Consider the following 19,941-nt stretch of genomic DNA (forward strand, 5'->3'; position numbering starts at 1 on the left):
TTAGTGACTTACAACTCAATGGAAATGTCTAAATAGATTTCTTTTCACTTTCAGTTGCAGTTTTTCATTACTATCCATGTTCAATATATTCTTTCACCCATTCAAGTTTATTTTCTTTCACTGTATATGGATTGTAATAATATTCAAATTTACCATTGGTTTTGAAATGTTCCAGTGTCATTCTAGACATAGTTATCTTAGCTTTATGGCTTTCCATTGATTTAAGGAATGATTTTGCTTGATTACAAATCCTGAAGCTTTATAATATTCTTAAGTATCATTTTAAATGTGGGTTTCTATTTTCTAAAAAAAATATTTATTTATTTATTTATTTGGAAGGCAGAACTAGAGAGAGAAAGAAGAGAGAGAATCTTCCATCCACTGGCTCACTTCCAAAATGGCTACAACAACCAGGACTGGCCAGGCCAAAACCAGAAACCAGGATTTTCTTCTGGGTCTCCCACAAGGATGCAGGGGCCTAACTTTAGGCTACCTTCCACTTCTTTGCCAGTTACATTAGTAAGCTTGATCAGAAATGGAGCAGTTGGGACTCACTGCACTATGGCTCTTATCAAATTACTCAATTCTACTGACAGTGATCATATTATATATTGTCTATGAGAACGTGAGTCTTTTGTAGCTTTGTCTTGTCCTAATTACTATTCCCTGTGTATTCCATCAGTATCACAGTTTGTGTCAATCCTGGCACTAGGAATATGTAGCCATTGTTTTTTTCATGAGATAATGAACTTACTGAAACTTCTGTGTGTTGTCCTGGCATCTTACACAAACAGTTGATCAGAGATTTCTAGGTCTGGTGTAGTGATTCATTCAATGAAACTCATATGTTTATTATAGTCAAAAGTTTTTTATGAAATACTAACTTTCCTGTTGATTTTGAAAATGTCGAAGATGTACACCTCAACACTTGTATACCATATTTAAGAATTCTCTGTTGAGTGCATGATCTTTTCTACATTCTTTCATTTTTCAATATTATGTTTAGATCTAATTTAACAGAGAATTCACATAAAAATATTTCCTTATATGTATTTATCACTACTATTGTTATTACCGACTTCTAATTCACAGTATTCAAAATATTGTTATAATACTATTTTATTTTGTGTTTCAAAGTATTACTATCACATGTATAATATCAATATCCGGATGTCTATCAATGATAGAATAGTGAGTCTGTGACCATCTTGCATTGGCTTTTCATTGTGACCTTACCTATTGAAGGATAATTCTCCACATTCTCCTGACAATGTTTATGTTCACATTTTCTTATACGATTTGCTCCCTCCCTGGCACTCTAGATGTGAGCTGGATCCAAAATAGTGTCACTATTGTAATAATCTAATTGAACTTGTAATAATCTAATTCTCACATTACTATGATGGAATATTGTTCAGCAAATAATTTTTATCCTACCATTGTTCAGTACTACACCCAGTAATTAATACATACTTTAAATTATTATAACAGATGTATCCTTATTTTGTTTTAATTTATTACTATCACCTCTATCAACCACCAATGTCCTTTGAAAGCCAATCATAACAATATGAACCTTTGTAGGTTTTTTCATTGTGATTTCACTTTATTTTTCAACTCAATGAAAATCTCTGTGTTCTCTTAAAAATTTTATGTATACAGTTTCTCAATCTTGTCAAACATGGTCATTTTCACATTGCAGGTTTTTCAATCTTTAGTTCTTAATATATATAAATTATCTTATTGCTTTGAACTTAATAATGTCACCCTTTTTGCAAGTATCTTTCTTTTAAAATTTATTGGGTATTTGGTCTAATTGTACTTTATGTTCATTCATTTGTGCTTTTCACCTTTTTTCAATTTTGATGTAAAAGTAATGGATGGCCACTAGGCTTTACCTCGCGGTGAGACGCAAGCGAGCCAGGCAGAGGACCACAGCTGCGATACAGTGACAGAGGCGCCCCCTGCCTCCTGCCCCTCAGCTGCCCGAAGGCTGTGGGGGAAGACCGCGGTGGGAGCCAGGAGGGAAGTGCAGTTCTCCACCGCATTAGGGCTCCTTAGGTTTTGTGGACCGCCGCGCGCAGCGCAGCATGGAAGAGGAGAGGCTTGAGCACTAGCACTTCTGGAAGATCATTAATGCCTTCAGCTACTAGGGCACCAGTATGCATGAGCGAGAACAACGAACAGAAAGACAGTTTCAGTCACTTCCACCTAATCAGCAGAACCTACTTCCTCAATTTCTTCTACATTTGGACAGATTTGAAAATGCATTGATCATAATCAAGAAATACTACTGACAGTTGTGAATGACTGCATGCGTATGTTTGAAAATAAAGAATATGAAAAAGATGGGAATGGAAAGATTAGGGCAGCATCTACCTTTGACATGGATAAGTTACAATCCACATTGAAACAGTTTGTGAGAGACTGGAGAAAAACTGGGAAAGCAGAAAGGGATACCTGCTACCAGCTAATCATTAAGGAAATTTTTAAAATTTTTCCAAGGAGAGGTGGGATCCTTCTAAAGAAATGAATCTGGTACCTGGTGCTGCACTAGGAAGACCGGCCTGTAAAGTAGCTGTGCTAGGTTATGCTTGTCAAGGAAATGAACGGAGTTTTTTATGCTCTTTTCTTCCAACTTTGTATTCAGCAGATGCTCTGAAATTAATAAATACAAACATTATCCCTGGATCCACCAGTTTAGCAATAACTGGAGATTGGCTGATCAGATTCAACCCATCTTCTTCCCCCATGTTGACCCCCCCCAGTCTTCCTTCTGGTACTAACTTTCCTATGGCTGCAGGAGATTTGATCAGAATGCAATATCTGGTACTGTATTGTTTCTTCATGAAAACAGCTCACAATGTAGTTGGTTATATTGATATAATATGGAAAATACTCAAACCAGGTGGAATTTGGATAAATCTAGGGCCTCTTTTGTACCACTTTGAAAATTTGGCACATGAATTTTCCATAGAATCGAGCTATGAGGATATAAAAAACGTGGATTCAAGTAGAGGTGTTGTACGAATCTGTCTCGTCAACGTATACTGTGGATGATCTATGATGAAATACTACTGTAAATGTGTCTAGTTTGTGGTCCCTAAGCCACAATAATGGTCTTACATGACATTACTCTGAAAAAAGTCTAGTAAGAAAAGGCTGAAATAAACAACTCAAAGTCAACTATCAGTGATGACAGGACAACCTCAAATAAGTGGTGCTTTCTTATCCCTAAAAAAATTTAGAAGTAGTGCCTATTTTCTTAATATTTCTATTTTGCTTTTTCAGAAATATACTACGCCATGCAGATTCATACTACATATGTAATGTGGAGGAAATGTCTTCAAGTATACCTTCCTTGAAGTTCAGGTCTTTGAGTGGAAAAATTCTAATCTCCAGTGTCTTCTTGAAGCTATATCCATTGCAAGTCTGCCATCTTATTGACTAATAGTATTGAAGTCTACATAATAATATCTCTCTTTGTGTGTGTGTGTGTGTGTGTGTGTCTTTGCATTGGCGTTATTTTGCCATACTTTAAGGATCTTTCTGTCACATTCAGCATCTGTTATTGGGACTTCTATTCATTTGTACCTAAGCAATCTAAATATAAAAGATGTGTATTTTTATCATTCAATTTATTTTTGCTAGCTCAGTTGAACTTAGAGAAGCATCAAAAAATTTTATTTTCATGCGATGATAAATTTAATAGCATCACAAGTCATTAAACTGCATTCAGGTAACTGAGATTAAGTCTTTTAGCCACACTAAACTGGACACTTGATGAACACATACTCATCATGGATGACTCTTTTTTTTTAAACAGGCAAAGTTAGACAGTGAGAGGGAGAGACAGAGAGAAAGGCCTTCTTTCCATTGGTTCACCCCACAAAATGGCCACTACGGCCAGCGCACTGCACCGATCTGAAGCCAGGAGCCAGGTGCTTCCTCCCGGTCTCCCATGTAGGTGCAGGGCTCAAGGACTTGGGCCATCCTCCACTGCATTCCCAGGCCACAACAGAGAGCTGGACTGGAAGAGGAGCAACCAGGACAGAATCCGGTGCCCCAACTGGGACTAGAACCTGGAGTACCGCACTGCAGGCAGAGGATTAGTCTAGTGAGCTGTGGCGCTGGCCCATGTATCACTTTGAAATGCATGAGAACTCAATATAATAAATGAGGCACAGAAGCTTTTTTAGAGATAATATTTGTAAACTAAGAAAATAAGTATAAAATCTGCCCATTTGAAATATATAATTTCAAACTAAATGAATACAGAGTTTGTCAGTGTGATGTTTACAATAATGTCTTTATGGTATTCAGGTTATGAAAAAAAGCACTTTCATTGTTAAAACAATCATATAATAGTAAAAACTATCATAATTTACTAATTAATGTAAGGAATGTATGTAATGTATTAATGTGAAAAATTTTGAATATGAAATTCAGGGATAAATTACAACCCATTGTCTGTGTCTTTGATATTGTAAACAGCAGACATTAAGGTAATTTCAGATTAGCACAATTTTGTTCCCTGTTGATGAAGCTTAAACAGTGTACGCTGCTTTAAATTTCTACCTCTAGCAGATCTATATTGGAGGGAGTTTTCCTTTTTATTATTGTTTTCTAAATGTTCATTATTCCATTTCCAGTAGCTTGAAAAGTAGAGATGACTAACGCTTTAACCTTTTCTTGGAGAAAAGGAATAACCTTTCTTGAATATTTTGACAGATTATTATGATTGCTTTAAAGGACCTCTGTGGGAATTTGGATTAGATGTACCTAATAATGTGCTTGTGGATAATTGCCATGTTTTAGTAGGAACACTTACTTGTAAATCTTTAGAGTTTTGTTGTCACTTAGGATATGGAGTTGGGGTAGAGCCAAGATGGTGGAATAGTGAGGACATGCACTGATAATCTGGGAAAAGATAGTTTAATGAAAGTTGATTTACTGTAGTTTCAGGGAGAGGCTTGGGAAAAAAAACTGTAGAGGATGTGACACGGAGGACCTACAGGGAGAGCAAGGATGCCTATGGCTTGGGAGCCCACATCTACGCATCTGTGCTGGAAGGGGAGGTGAGGAAAACCCTCAGTAACCCAAGACAATGGCGAGGAAATGGCAGAAGGAGCCTTGAAGCCCCGCTGGGGAAAGTTCACCAGAGGAGAGAGGAGAGAGGAAAAAAAAAAGGACCAGTATGGACAGGAGTCTCTCTCTCTCTGCTCACCTCTCAAAGGTGAGCAAGACAAACAGCAGGTGCCATTTTGGACATACATAAAAACTGCGAGACCCCAGGGCTGTGCCCACCCTCAGTCAAGCAGAAAAACCTAACTTGGGGGGAGGGTGGTGGTGAAATAACAGGAGGTTAGGACCTAGTGACTGTGTGGAGCTAATGAACTGGGACAGTGAAAAAAGAGACAGTGGATGAGAGAACTCATGGAGTTCACATGAGTACTCTCCAGAGACGCTACAATTCAGTAACCTTGGAAACCTGGTGGGAGACTACAGGAGAATTTGAGCCCACACTGAGGACAGAACAGATTTTTTGTGTGGTCCTTGGGAAAGAGCAGATTAATGTTACACCCACAGAAGACAGAAATCGGAAGCTGACTACCTTCAATTCTACTCAGCTGTGTGGAATTACTTACCTTCTGCATCCAGAGAGAGAGAGAGAGAGAGAGAGATTTTCCACGCCTAACTTGAGTGTATCACCTTTGGCACACCCTTAACACTGAAGAACTGAACATAGATCTCAGACCACACCCATCTCAAGCCTCTAAGGCTCCTTCAAAAGCAGACAGTCCACTTAATACAGTCATAGTATAACAGGAAAAAAACACCACAGCAAAGGAAGAAGAATCCAAAGAATATCTCCACAATGACAACTAACAAACACAGAAACTGAGGGAACAAAAACAAGGAAAACATTATGATGCCCCCAAATGAACAAGACACACCAAGCCAAGATTATGAAGATGATGTGATAGAAGAAATGCAAGATAGGGATTTCAAAAAATTTATGATAAGAACATGTAGAAGTTTTCAAAATCAAATCTTAAGGAGGAATCAAAATGAAATGCAGAAACTAGTAGACCAGGAAAGTGTGATACTGAAGAGAAATCAAAATGAAATGAAGAAATCAATAGATAAAATGACAAACACATTAGAGAGCCTTAAAAACAGAGTCAGTGAAACAGAAGAGAGAATATCGGACTTAGAAGACAGAGCACAGGAACGTATACAGTCAAACCAAAGAAAAGAAGAGGAAATTAGAAATCTAAAAAATATTGTTGGCAATCTAGAGGATACTATTAAAAAACTAACATTCAGGTTCTAGGAGTTCCTGAAGGCATGGGGAGACAGAAAGGATTAGAAGGCCTTTTTAAAAAAAGGTGCTTGCAGAGAACTTCCCAGGTTTGGAGAAGGACAGAGACATCCTAGTACAGGAAGCTCATAGAACGCTTAATACACATGACCAAAAGAGATCCTCACCATGATACATTGTAATTAAACTCACCACAGTGAAACATAAAGAAAACATCCTAAAATGTACAAGAGAAAAACGTCAGATTACTCTCAGAGGATCTCCAATTAGACTCACAGCAGACTTCTCATCAGAAACGCTACAAGCTAGTAGGGAATGGGAAGACATAGCCCAGGTACTAAAAAAGAAAAACTGCCAGCCCAGAATATTATATCTTGCAAGGCTCTCATTTGTGAATGAAGGTGAAATATTCTTCCTTCCCCCCCACTCTCTCTCTCTTTCTTGGAAATAAATTTCAAAGTGAGGAGACCCAGGCAGACAGTTCTTCCATCTGGAACCAAGAGAAGCACCTGGCTCCTGGCTTCATATCAGTGCAGTGCGCTGGCTGCAGCGCACCAGCTGCAGTAGCCATTGGGGGGTGAACCAACGGAAGGAAGATTTCTCTCTGTCTCTCTCTCTTACTGTCCACTCTGCCTGTAAAAAGAGAGAGAGAGAGAGAGAGAGAGTTCTTCCATCTACTGGTTCACTTTCCAAAAGGCTACAATGGCCAGGGCTGGGCCAGGATGAAGCCAGAAACGAGGCACTTCATCCAGGTCTCCCATATCAGTGGAGTGAGCCATCTTTTTCTGCTTTCCACAGCATATCAGCAGAAAGCTGGGTTGGAAGTGGAGCAGCTGGAACACAAACTGTTGCCCATATGGAATGAGGATCTCATAGGTGACAGCTTAACCAACTATGTCACAACTATGCCAGCCCCAAATCTTTAATTTCTGTCTTAGAATCAATTACTTTATACTTAGTTTTTCTATTTTAAAAAGATTTATTTTATTTTATTTGAAAGACAGAATTACAGAGAGAGGTAGAGACAGAGAGAGAGGTCTTCCATCTGCTGGTTCACTCCCCAAATGGCTGCAATGGCAGGACCTGACCCAATCCAAAGCCAGGAGCCAGGAGCTTCTTCTGGGTCTCCCACATGGGTGCACGGGCCCAAGGATTTGGGTCATCCTCTGTTGCTTTCCCAGGTATATTAGCAGGTAGTTGGATCAGAAATGGAACAGCTGGGACTTGAACCAGCACCCATATGGGATGCCAGCACTGCAGCCTGGGGCTTTAACTATGCACCACAGCATTGGCCCCTATACTCAGTTTTTCTTTTTTTTTTTTCTTAAAGATTTATTTATTGGTTTATATGAAAGTGTTACACAGAAAGAGGAGAGGCAGAGAGAGAGAGCTTCCATCTGATGGTTCACTCCCCAATTGGCCACAATAGCTGGAGCTGTGCTGATCCAAAGCCAGGAGCCAGGAGCTTCTTCCAGGTCTCCCACGTGGGTACAGGGGCCCAAGGACTTGGGCCATCTTCTACTGCTTTTCCCAGGCCATAGCAGAGAGCTGGATCAGAAGAGGAGCAGCCGGGTCTCAAATCAGTGTTCATATGGGATGCTGGCACTGCAGGCTGCAGCTTTACCTGCTATGCCACAGTGCTGTCCCCTATACTTAGTTTTTCTGACAACTTACTGTTCGTGAATTTAGTGAACCTCCTCTGGGATTGGTGTCACACTACCTCAGTGGTACGGAAAAATCTTGGAGGGCCTTTTCATTTATGGCAGTGACTGGGGAGCACTGCTGGCACTAGATGGTCATTATCAGTGCCCAGGACACTCCTGCACTTCATGCGTTCTCTATTGCTGCTGTCACCAGTTACTGCAAACTGAATGCCTTGAACAAATACATTGATTTCCTTGTAGTTAGGTAGGAGTCCAATAAAGACCTCATGTATTTAGTATCTAGGTGAGAGTATGGCTGCATTTCCTCCCAGAGATTTTACAAATTTATTCCCTTGATTTACCAGCATCACAAGAGAGGGAACCTTTTCTTGCCATGGGCCATTTGGATATGTATAATTCATAGGGCATGAATAATTATCAATGTAAAAATTAGCCTGCTGTAGATTTATTGACTTTCAGGTCCCTCCTGTGGTTGCCTTGGCAGGGCCACACCAAATGATTAGATGGGCTGTATGTGGTCTGAGGGCTTCCCATTCCCCAATCCTGCTCTGGAAGATGCCCACCTTCCTTGGCTAGAGGACTCTCCCACCATTTTAGAGACAGAAAGAATATCTCTCTCTTTTTTTAAAATCTTGTTTAATTACCATTTTACAATCACAGTTAAATGAGAACTGGTATGCATATAACTAATCACACATTTCCCTTGCCTTTTAACATTTACCCAATCTAAATACTCTTCTCTGTGGTGGCTCTGGTATAATCTCTCTCTTTTTTATTTTAAAGATTTTTTTATTTATATGAAAGAGTTACACAGAGAGGAGAGGCAAAGACAGAGAGAGAGGTCTTTCATCTGTTGGTTCACTCCCCAATTTGCCACAACAGCCAGAGCTGTGCCGATCCAAAGCCAGGAGCCAGGAGCTTCTTCCAGGTCTCACATGCGGGTGCAGGGGCCCAAGGACTTGGGCCATCTTCTACTGCTATCCCAGGTCATAGCAGAGAGCTGGATTGGAAGTAGAGCAGCTGGGTTTTGAACCGGCGCCCATATGGGATGTCAGCACTTCAGGCCAGGGCATTAACCCGCTGCACCACAGGGCTGGCCCCGAAAAAATATATCTTATTTTCCTTCTGTAGTCATGCCACCTTCTGAGCACAACTGGGAAAGACTTTTTACTTTTACAGACCCCTGTAATTTAAATTGCCCCACCTATATTCTCCAGGTTAATTTCCCTTTTCAGGGAAATAGACACAATCACACTTTCAATCTATTTTGCAATATAGGGTAACACTTTCACAGGTTCAGAGGATTAAGACATGTTCAAGGGAAAGTCTGTCTGTTACATATGCCAGGAAGAATTCTCACTTTTTTAGATTTATTTTAATTATTTGAAGACAGTTATATAGAGAGGTACAGCCAGAGAGAGAGGGAGGTCTTCTATTTGCTAGTTCACTGCACAAATGACCACAAGGACCAGAGCTGAGCTGATCTGAAGCCAGGATCTTCCTCCAGGTGTCTGACACAGGTGCAAGGGCCCAAGGACTTGGTCTATCTTCTGCCTTCCCAGGACATAGCAGAGAACTGGATCAGAAGTGGAGTAGCCACAGGGGTGGGGGTGGGATGCTGTGGCATAGCAGGTAAAACCGCCACCTGCAGTGCTAGCATCCCATATGGGCACCAGTTTGAGTCCCGGCTGCTCCACCTCCAATCCAGCTAAATCTGAGGCAGTTGTTCTTCATTACCTAATTCCAGTGTGATGTGTTTGTATTAAATCCAAGATAGTTTTTTTTTTTTAAAAAGAATTGTCTAGGGACCAGCACTGTGGCATACCGAGTAAAACCACTGCCTGCAGTGGTGACATCCCAAATGGGCACCAGTTCAAGACCCTGCTGCTCCACTTCTTTTTTTTTAACTTTTATTTAATGAATATAAATATCCAAAGTACAGCTTATGGATTACAATGGTTCCCCCCCATAACTTCCCTCCCACACGCAACCCTCCCCTTTCTCACTCCATCTCCCCTTCCATTAACATCGAGATTCATTTTCATTTCTGTTATATACAGAAGATCAGTTTAGTATATATTAAGTAAAGAATTCAACAGTTTGCACCCACATAGAAACACGAAGTGAAAAATACTGTTTGGGTACTAGTTATAGCATTAAATCTCAATGTACAGCACATTAAGGACTGAGATCCTACATGGGGAGTAAGTGCACGGTGACTCCTGTTGTTGACTAAACAATTTGACACTCTTGTCTCTTGTTTATGGCATCAGTACACTCCCTAGGCTCTAGTCATGAGTTGCCAAGGCTATGGAAGCCTTTTGAGTTCACCGAATCTTATCATATTTAGACAAGGTCATAGTCAAAGTGGAAGTTCTCTCCTCCCTTCAGAGAAAGGTACCTCCTTCCTTGATGAACCGTTCTTTCCACTGGGATCTCACTTGTGGAGATCTTTCATTTAGGTATTTAGGGTTTGTGTTTTGTGTTTTGATGTGGTGTTTTGTTTTTTTTTTTTTTTCAGAGTGTCTTGGCTTTCCATGCCTGAAATACTCTCATGGGCTTTTCAACCAGATCTGAATGCCCTAAGGGCTGATTCTGAGGCCAGAGTGCTGTTTGTTTAGGACATCCACCATTCTATGAGTCTGCTGTGTATCTCGCTTCCCATGTTGGATCGTTCTCCCTTTTTTGTTCTATCAGTTAGTATTAGCAGACTCTAGTCTTGTTTATGTGATCCCTTTGATTCTTAGTCCTATCATTGCGATCAATTGTGAACTGAAATTGATCACTTGGGCTAGTGAGATGGCATTGGTATATGCCACCTTGATGGGATTGAATTGGAATCCTCTGGTATGTTTCTAACTCTGCCATTTGGGGCAAGTCAGCTTGAGCATTTCCCAAATTGTACATCTCTTCCCTCTCTTATTCCCACTCTTATATCTATAACAGGGATCACTTTTCAGTTAAGTTTCAACACTTAAGAATAACTGCGTATTAATTACAGAATTAAACCAATAGTATTAAGTAGAACAGACAAAAAAATACTAAGAGGGATAATGTATTAAGTTGTTCATCAACAGTCAGGGCAAGGGCAGATCAAGTCACCGTTTCTCATAGTGTCCATTTCACTTTAACAGGTTTCCTTTTTGGTGCTCGGTTAGTTGTCGCCAATCAGGGAGAACATGTGATACTTGTCTTTTGGGCACTGGCTTATTTCACTCAGCATAATGTTTTCCAGGTTCCTCCATTTTGTTGCAAATGACTGGATTTCATTGTTTTTGACTGCTGTATAGTATTCTATAGAGTACATATCCCATAATTTCTTTATCCAGTCTACTGTTGATGGGCATTTAGGTTGATTCCAGGTCTTAGCTATTGCGAATTGAGCTGCAATAAACATTAAGGTGCAGACCATTTTTTTGTTTCTCAATTGAATTTCCTTTGGGTAAATTCCAAGGAGTGGGATGGCTGGGTTGAATGGTAGGGTTATATTCAGGTTTCTGAGGAACCTCCAGACTGACTTCCATAGTGGCTTTACCAGTTGCTGCTCCACTTCTGATCCAGATCTCTGCTATGGCCTGGGAAAGCAGTAGAAGATGGCCCAAGTCCTTGGGCCCCTGCACCCGCATATGAGACCTGGAAGAAGCTCTTGGCTTCCAATCAGCTCAGCTCTGGCTGTTGCAGCCAACTGGGGAGTGAACCAACAGTTGGAAGACCTCTCTCTCTCTCTCTCTCTGCCTCTCCCCTCCCTGTGTAACTCTGAATTTCAAATAAACAAATAAATTTTTCAAACAAATTGTCTAAATTTCAAGCAAATCTCTGCACTGTTACCATCTCTGTTTTTTCTGATGCCATATCAAAAAGAAATAATTGTTGGATGCTTAAATTTGATGCTTAGAGGAGAATATTCTAGGTTCTTTTGGAATATGAAGTCTGAAACAGAAACTTATTGATCATACAGATGATCGTATGGCTATGTATTTCCTGTTGTTCACATCAGAATTTTCCTCTGTTTTTCCTTAATTACCTTCTGTTGGGCTCATCAAATTTTGAGTTTCGCCGGCGCCGCGGCTCACTAGGCTAATCCTCCGCCTTGCGGCACCGGCACACCGGGTTCTAGTCCCGGTCGGGGCGCCGGATTCTGTCCCGGTTGCCCCTCTTCCAGGCCAGCCCTCTGCTGTGGCCCGGGAATGCAGTGGAGGATGGCCCAGGTGCTTGGGCCCTGCACCCCATGGGAGACCAGGAGAAGCACCTGGCTCCTGGCTCCTGGCTTCGGATCAGCGCGGTGCGCCGGCCGCAGCGCGCCGGCCGCGGCGGCCATTGGAGGGTGAACCAACGGCAAAGGAAGACCTTTCTCTCTGTCTCTCTCTCTCTCACTGTCCACTCTGCCTGTCAAAAATTAAAAAAAAAAAAAAAAAAAAAAAAAAAAAAATTTTGAGTTTCAAAAATTTTGTTTACTTCAGAAACAGAGATACAGAGGCTCAGAGAGCTCCCATCCACTTGTTTATACCTCAAATGTCTACAGTGGCTGCCCAAATTAAAACCAAGTGCTGGGGGATCCGGCTTTGTGGCACAGTGGGTAGGGCCACTGCACTGTTGAAATAAAAGATGAGATTGTTTTGCTGTAAGAAATTGTTTTTGAAATCCACACATATGAGGAGTTTTTGAGAAGTTCATTGATGAGGACAACGTTGTGACATAGCAGGTAAAGCCACTGATAGGGACAGTGGCATTCCATATCAGAGTGTCTTTTGGGTACCAGCTTCTCTGCTTCTGATCTAGTTCCCTGGTGGTATACCATGGAAGACAGCAGATGGCCTTGCCACCCATGTGAGCATGTGAGGGACCCAGGTAAAGTTCTTGGCTCCCTGGTTCAGCCTGGACAAAATAACAGCCTTTGCAACATTTGGGATGTGAACCAGCGGATGAAAGATCTTTCGCTGTCAGTCTGCCTGTCAAATAAATAAATAAACAATATTAAAAAGTTAAAATAGTGTCCATATGGACTTTTTTAGCTTTATTTTATTTATATGAAAGGCAGAGTTATATAGAGAGAGGGAGAAACAGAGAGAAATCTTCCATCTGCTGTTTCACTCCCCAAATGGCTGCAACGGCTGGAGTTGGGCCAGACCAAAGGCAGGAGCTAGGAGCTTCTTCCCAGTCTTCCATGTGGGTGCAGGGGCCCAAGACTATCCTCTGCAGCCCTCCCAGGTGCATTAACAGGGAGCTGGATTGGAAGTGGAGCAACCAGGACTTGAACTGGTACCCATATGGGATGCCAATGCCACAGGCCAGGGCTTTAACCCACTTACCACAATGCCGGACTTGGGTCCATATTGATTTTAAAATGTTTTTAGTCAGGTGAACTTATTTTTAATTCCACTTTCTGAAAAGTTGCTCTGACCCAACCCCAGCAAGACACTTTGTTAAAAGGTTCCTGTGACAGTTAAGTCAGAACATTCAAAATACAAGGTCTGTCAGAACTGGGGTACAATAAAAGAAGCTTTTGCAACTTAAGTCTCTTGTAGCCCCAATCCTCTTGAGAAGCGAGGCAAAGCATCTTTTCAGCAAATACAACGAGTCTCCAGCATTTCTACCTAGTTTAACTTTCAGAGGTAGATGCCCAAGACATATGAATCTATATACCACCTTGGCTCTGGCTGCCTTAGTTATGCCTGAAGAGTTTAATAGCCATCCACATCCAAAGGTAGAAGCACATACACACTGGTAAGGTCTTTGCAGGAGCAGATGGTAGAAACAGAGGCTGGAGGTGCTGGTACAGCCCTGTGGGAAGTTTTATTCCTCAGAGGCCAAATAGAGAACTCCTTTGGGAGAAATCAGTGGAACAAGGACAGTCAGCATAGGAAGAGACAGAAACATTCTCTTCTCCCACTTACTACCTGTCACTTTCTCTTAAAATGGATATGATATTAACAACATTTAGTTGCTGTGGTTTTTAAAAATCATGATCTAGTACCGCTCCATTTCTTCTTGTCTTGATAGATAATCCTTAATGCCTGTGGCATCCTATTAGGAATCCCATCAATGACAGTATAGTCTATTCCTAACTCTTCATTAATCAATTCATTTGTTGATGCTTCAAATCTGAGCAGCTTCTTGGACAGGAGGCATACCACAAACTACAGCAGTGCCTAGTCAAAGATGCTGGGTAGCTCCCAACTGCCAAGGGCCACAATCTTGTCAATGCAGGCACCTACAGATGCCCACAGCACTGAGGCTAGCCTTCCAACCGCTCCCTGGCGCGCCCCTGGCCAGCCGCATGGTGGCCCCACTAGCCCATCACTGTGATCTCTTTACACAGTCAGAATTCAATTGTTCCTTTTCTTGCGGGGAAGGTTAGTTATAGGTATATAAGGAAAACTTTTATAGTATATTTGCAATTACAAAATTAACACAGATGGAATATATTTTTTTTTGGAATATATTTTCATTGTGATTTTTCTTACTGTCAGCATATGGAGCACAAAATAGGCTTCATCTTACATTAGAGACATGTAAAATACACCGAGAGAATGGATTCCCTATTTGCCTGTTTTGTGACCCAGAGCTGAAATGCTGAAGACAAATACTCTATAAAAGATATTGGTGTCATCTGAAGACCAGACTGTTATGTTACCCAGTGTGAATAACAGCATCTGGACAATGCTCAGAGGACCCTGTACAGGGATGTGATGCTGGAATCTACAGCAGCCTGCCATGCTTGGGTGACACTCCCCAGTCATACCCAAATCTACCTATTTCATACCATTTGATAAGCAAGTAGCTACCTTATAAGGTGTAATTCTATTTAGGTATAGGATTTGAGTCCATGAAGAATGTGAGTATCCACATTCTCCAGCAAAGGATTTAAACTGGCCCTTCTGTTGCACATCTCCTGATCCCAAGCCATTGTCTTTCAAAGAACTTGACTTAATGATGACAAATTCCTTCTTTCTTCCTTCCCCTCTTCCCCTCTCTCTCTCTTACCCCCCCCCCCTTCTTGCTTTCTTTGAAAGGAACAGTTACAGAGAGCTCTTCCATCTGCTGGTTCACTCTCCAAATGATCACAACAGCTGGGTGTGGGCCAGACTGAACCCAGGCACCTGGGACTCCAACTGGGTCTCCCCTACATGGGGGACAGGGTCCCAAATATTTGAGCCAACTTCTGTTTTCCCAGGTGCATTAGCAGAGAGCTGGGATGGAAGCGGAGCAGCCAGGAATTTAACCTGCTGGGCCACAATGCCAGCATAAAGTACAACTAGACTAAATTGTGTTTGAAGAACTGCCTGCTGCAGTTGTTTCTCCTCAACCCTTTCCTAATTATAATTAGTCCCTCCCTTGTGAGATCTCCAGCCGACCCCCACCCTCCAAAAGACCATATAAATACTCCCAGCGTTTCCAAACCTCCAGACAGTGTAGGCAGGGAGTGTTTTTGTGTTTGCCCACATGTATAAATACCCTCTTTTCAGTTGAGTTTCTTACGAGGATAAATGCTTCCCCTCCTCCCTCGGTGCACCTGTCTGTCTCCCAGCCCCACAGTGCGGCAGGAACTGTAATATTCAGGGAACACGAGACCAGAACTGCCTGGCTCTAGCCTGCTACACACGAAACAGGAGACTAGGAATACAGCGTGGGACTGAGAGAGCCCTTAGGAGGGATGAGGTGGAGTAGAGAGCTGGAATGCCAACCAGGGAAGAGACGCAATTTAGGGGTAGGCTAGGAAGAGAAAGAGGGGTGAAGGGTAAGTTGTTAAGATATTTGCAAAGTCAAAAACCCAAGGGGCTTAGCAAGATGGGGAGGAACAAGTACGTAAGGGCTAAGTTGGAAAGAGGTGAGGGACCACCAGAGTGTGCAAGTGATTACGGGGTAAGTTTAGGGGACCCAGAGGGTGACCTTCAAAGAGTGGCCTGAGCCCCAGATTAAAGGTAGGGGTAGCAGGGAAGTGTAGGGGGCGGGGCACCCCAGGTAGAGACCGAAGGGGCTCCCAGAATCTGCAGCTAGTGGAGAGAGAAAGGGAGCAGAAGGCAAGGGGTTCAGCAGCGGGTGAAGCCCTGGAAAGATGCAGGGGTGGCTGAGGGTTGGAACGGGGATGGTGGAGGGGGCTCCTGGAGAGCACACGAGTCCTGCAGCCGGAGCCTTTGTCCATGGGACGAACCTGTATCGGCCGTCCGGGTCGCGGGCGGGAGCCCCGGGACCGCGGCCGCCATAGCCACTTCTCCTGCACCAGGCTCCACCGCGCCTGCCTGAGAGACTGGGATGGAGGAGGGCTGGCGGGAGAAACGACCTGTTGACTGACAGCAGGTATCGCCCAGGAGCCTGCAACCTGAGCCGCCGGCTGTCCCGCGCAGGTGCCGAGCAGCACCGTCCTGGGAACTTGGAAGAGAGAAGTGACACAGGTGTGCCGGGTTTGCCGGCCTCTCCGCGCAGGCGCAGCAGAACTGGCGAAAAGTGCGCGGCGGCCGGGAGCCTGGCATTAAGGATTCTTTCCCCTCCTAACAGGTTCCTGCGTTAGCAGCTCTGAGGTGGTCTCCAAGTTGGAGCCAGAAATAAAGCTGTGGTGGTGGAAGAAGCCCTCAGCCTGAGCCTCTCAGGTCAGTGAGCGCCTTCTAAGTCGGAGGCTGGGACTAGGAGGAGTCAGCAGATGTGCTGCCTGCTTCTCCCGGTTTGTCCTGCGGTCCCGGTCTTGAGGAGAGTTGGTTCAGGGGTCTGCAGTCTCCATGGTACGCTCTCCTGTGTGCATCCATCCTCCTTGAGTTCTGTTGTCACTAACTCTGTGCCAGTAGTGTTTTATTTTTTTGTCTACACTTTGTTGAAACGGGTTACTCCCGTTAGTCGTGGAATCCTGGTCCGAGTCTGACCTCTATTTCCTTCTCTGACCATGTTGGGTACCCTTGTACATAAAGACAGTCGTGTCTGGTGCTATAATAGTTTTACTTGGATTTTAGTCGTTTTATTGTCATTATCCCCCTTCATGTTGATCCTCAGTTTCATTTAAAGTTGCTGTGAAATTCTGTTTTGCAACCACAAGGTCTTCTCTGACTTCTGATTGGATTTGCTTTTAGCTTAGATCTCAGCAGATCCCCAGTCAGGACGGACACTGCACCCAGGTCTTCCCAGGAGACCAGGCTACATGCTGATGGGTGCTCTAGCTGTGGGCACGCCTTTCTTGTTGTGCCTGCTGAGGACAGTCCTGCAAATCCTCCTCCCACCTCCACTGCTACCCTTTGGGAAAAGCACGTTAGCCCTAGTCATGGCCTTTGAGGACCCCCCAAATGCAGTCATGAGATGCAGACCTCCAATACAAGAATAAACAGATTTAAAGGGAAATAAATGCTTATTTGTGTTTTGTAAAAATAAACAAAGGCAAGGTAGCTATTCTTACCTCAGAATTGACTTAAAGATCATTTTTTAGAGACTGAGAAAAATTAGGTGTTTTAAAAGATTTAATTAGGTGGATTTAAAAGCTCTAATTTTTGTGTGTTTCTGTCAACTCACATATATAAAGTGAAAACTAGTGTAAGGAAGCTGGCAGATCGTAGTAGGAGACATAGTCACCTCTCTCCATGGGTTTATAGATGGAGTACAGCGAGGAAATAGGGGTAAGAAACAGAAAAGAAGGAAACAAAAGTAGGACCTGGACATGGAAACTTTAGTTATTCAAACTGGATGCCCCAAATATTGACCCTCCTTTTTAAATTTTTCACTAACCTGGGAATATATGATCCCAAAGCACTGGTCCTGTCTTCGAACTGTTTTATATCAGACAAGTGTCTTGCAGAGTATCTCTGCTCCCACACAGTTGGGAGGAAACCCAGGCTCCTAGAGGGATCAGGAGTGGGTTGAAGTAGGGAGGTATATATTTGGACAGAGCTGGGGCTAGGCTTACTTTGGAAGATAGTGACTTCAGGGCCTTCTTCCTGAGCCTGTATGTCTCAAAAATGAGGTCAAAGGTAGAGGGAGGGAGTGACTGGGTATGATGGGACTCACTGTGAGTGCAGCATGGATTATGGATAAGTCTGCACACATTCTGTCCACACTGTGAGTCTGATCTGCCTCCTGAGGTGGAGCAGTTTCAGTACCTGGTCACCTGGTACAGGAACCACCAATGGCAGTGGGTAGGACCTCATTGCTTTTGCTTTCTGAGATGTGTGCAGCTCTGTGACTGGACTAGGGTTCTGATTTCTCTGCCTTTCTTGACCACCACTCATACAGTGTTCATCAAGATCCTTGCATATCCCCATGGTCTCCAGATGAGACATGGGGATCATTTTCCTGATGAAGAAATTCTGTATTTATCAGTGAGTAGCATAGTTCTTTCTCTTACCAGGGTTGCAGATATACTGTTAGTATCCAGGAGATCCAAACATGCTCAAGCTGCTTACGTGTGAACTTGGCTTAAACACTATACATTTCTTGACACTGCAAACTAAGCAAGCCTGCCAGGAGTTGGGTGGACACAAACAAGTGGGTTGTGAGTCTTGCATGGCCTTTCTGTGAGCATCATGGCTGTCCCAGAGGAATCAGCAGAATGCAAAAGTGAGACAGGAATGAGTAGAGCAAATTGGGGTCAAGGTGAGATCCTGTACGGTATGGCTAGGTGCAGAGATAGCAGGATCTTGCAGGGCAGAAAGATGTCACAGTGTGCCATCATCCCTAGCCCCTGGTTCCCTACCTGCAAGTAGCCACTGCTGCACCATCGTTTCTTTGTCTTTTTCCACTCTACTCTCTATATTTCTTCTTCCTCTTTGGTTTGGCTTTAGCTTTTTCCAATTTTTCTAGTTTCTTAAGGTAGAAGGGTAGTTTATTGATATCAGATATTGTTTTTAAAATATCCCCCATTCACTGGATATCCCCCATGCCCAGAACAGCCAGAGCCAGACCAGGGTGAGACCTAGATCCTGAAACTCCATTCCTGTCTCTCTCATGCACGGAAGAGACTCAGGTATATGATCCATCACTTGTGTGCACATTTTCAGGAAGCTGGAATATTGGGCTGAACCAAGGCCCAAATCCAGGACACGGACATTTAAAGTGGCATTTTAACCACTAGGCCGAATGTGCACCCCTAATTTTCTCTTGTGATCCATCATAATCAGAAAATACCTCATGTGAGTTCAGTCCTTTTAACGTTTATTTAGTCTATTTTATGACTTAGTGAATCTTATATGCATTTTGGCTTTTCAGAGTTCAGATATAAACAAGATAATGTATTTGCCTTTCTGTGCCTGACTTGTGTCACATAATGTAATGTGCTCTATTCATGTATCTTGTCATGTGACAGAATTTTCTTCTTTTTCAATCTGAGTAGAATATATTTTAAGTCCATTCATGTGTTGGTGAACATGTTCATGGTTTTTATGTCTTATGTACTCTACATGGGAGTACAGCTATATCTTAAATATAATGGTTTCATGTTCAAATATATACTTAGTTTTGGAATTAATAAATCCAATGCAAGTTTTATGTTATGTTTTTAGAGGAAACTTCATACTACTTTCTAAGCTGTCTGATTTAATTTACATTTCCACAGTGTACAATGAGACTATTGTACTTATGAACACTTACTATTTTGCATCTTTTTGATAGTAGCTATTCCATCAGGTGAAAAGTGATACATTATTTTTGTTTTATTTGTATCTCATCATTAATAATATCAAAGATGTTTTTATATGTTGACCATTTATATATCTTCTATTGAGAAATGTCTATTTGGGTCCTTTTCCTATTTTAATAAAGATATTTGAGTTATTTTGAGTACTTAGATTCCCTTATTCATATTTGTTGTTAGCCTCTTACTTTCTAATGTGTGGCTTTTCTCTTCACTTTTTCATTTATCTTGCAATATAAATATTTTTTAATTTCCTATAATCCCAGTAATCTGTGTTTCTTTTAATGCCTGGCTTTTGGCATCACATCCAATAAATCATTTTCTGGACTGATGTCTTGGGACTTTTT

The 19,941-nt window shown here is 42.3% G+C and overlaps 1 long non-coding RNA gene and 2 pseudogenes across 2 annotated transcripts in view; 2 read left to right on the top strand and 1 right to left on the bottom strand.

Annotated features, from left to right (window-relative positions):
- Positions 1-19,941, top strand: part of LOC138843470 (uncharacterized) — an 82,026-nt gene that overhangs the window by 41,343 nt on the left and 20,742 nt on the right. For both annotated transcript variants that reach the window (XR_011378188.1, XR_011378189.1), the window contains exon 2: positions 16,486-16,577. This is a non-coding gene — a long non-coding RNA (uncharacterized lncRNA). The remainder of the gene's footprint in view (positions 1-16,485; positions 16,578-19,941) is intronic.
- On the top strand, positions 1,435-3,284 carry LOC100355250 (carnosine N-methyltransferase pseudogene; annotated as a pseudogene).
- Positions 13,652-13,866, bottom strand: LOC138843469 (phosphatidylinositol N-acetylglucosaminyltransferase subunit Y-like; annotated as a pseudogene).

The sequence above is a fragment of the Oryctolagus cuniculus genome, chromosome 8, assembly GCF_964237555.1.
Source record: "Oryctolagus cuniculus chromosome 8, mOryCun1.1, whole genome shotgun sequence".
NCBI lineage: Eukaryota > Metazoa > Chordata > Mammalia > Lagomorpha > Leporidae > Oryctolagus > Oryctolagus cuniculus.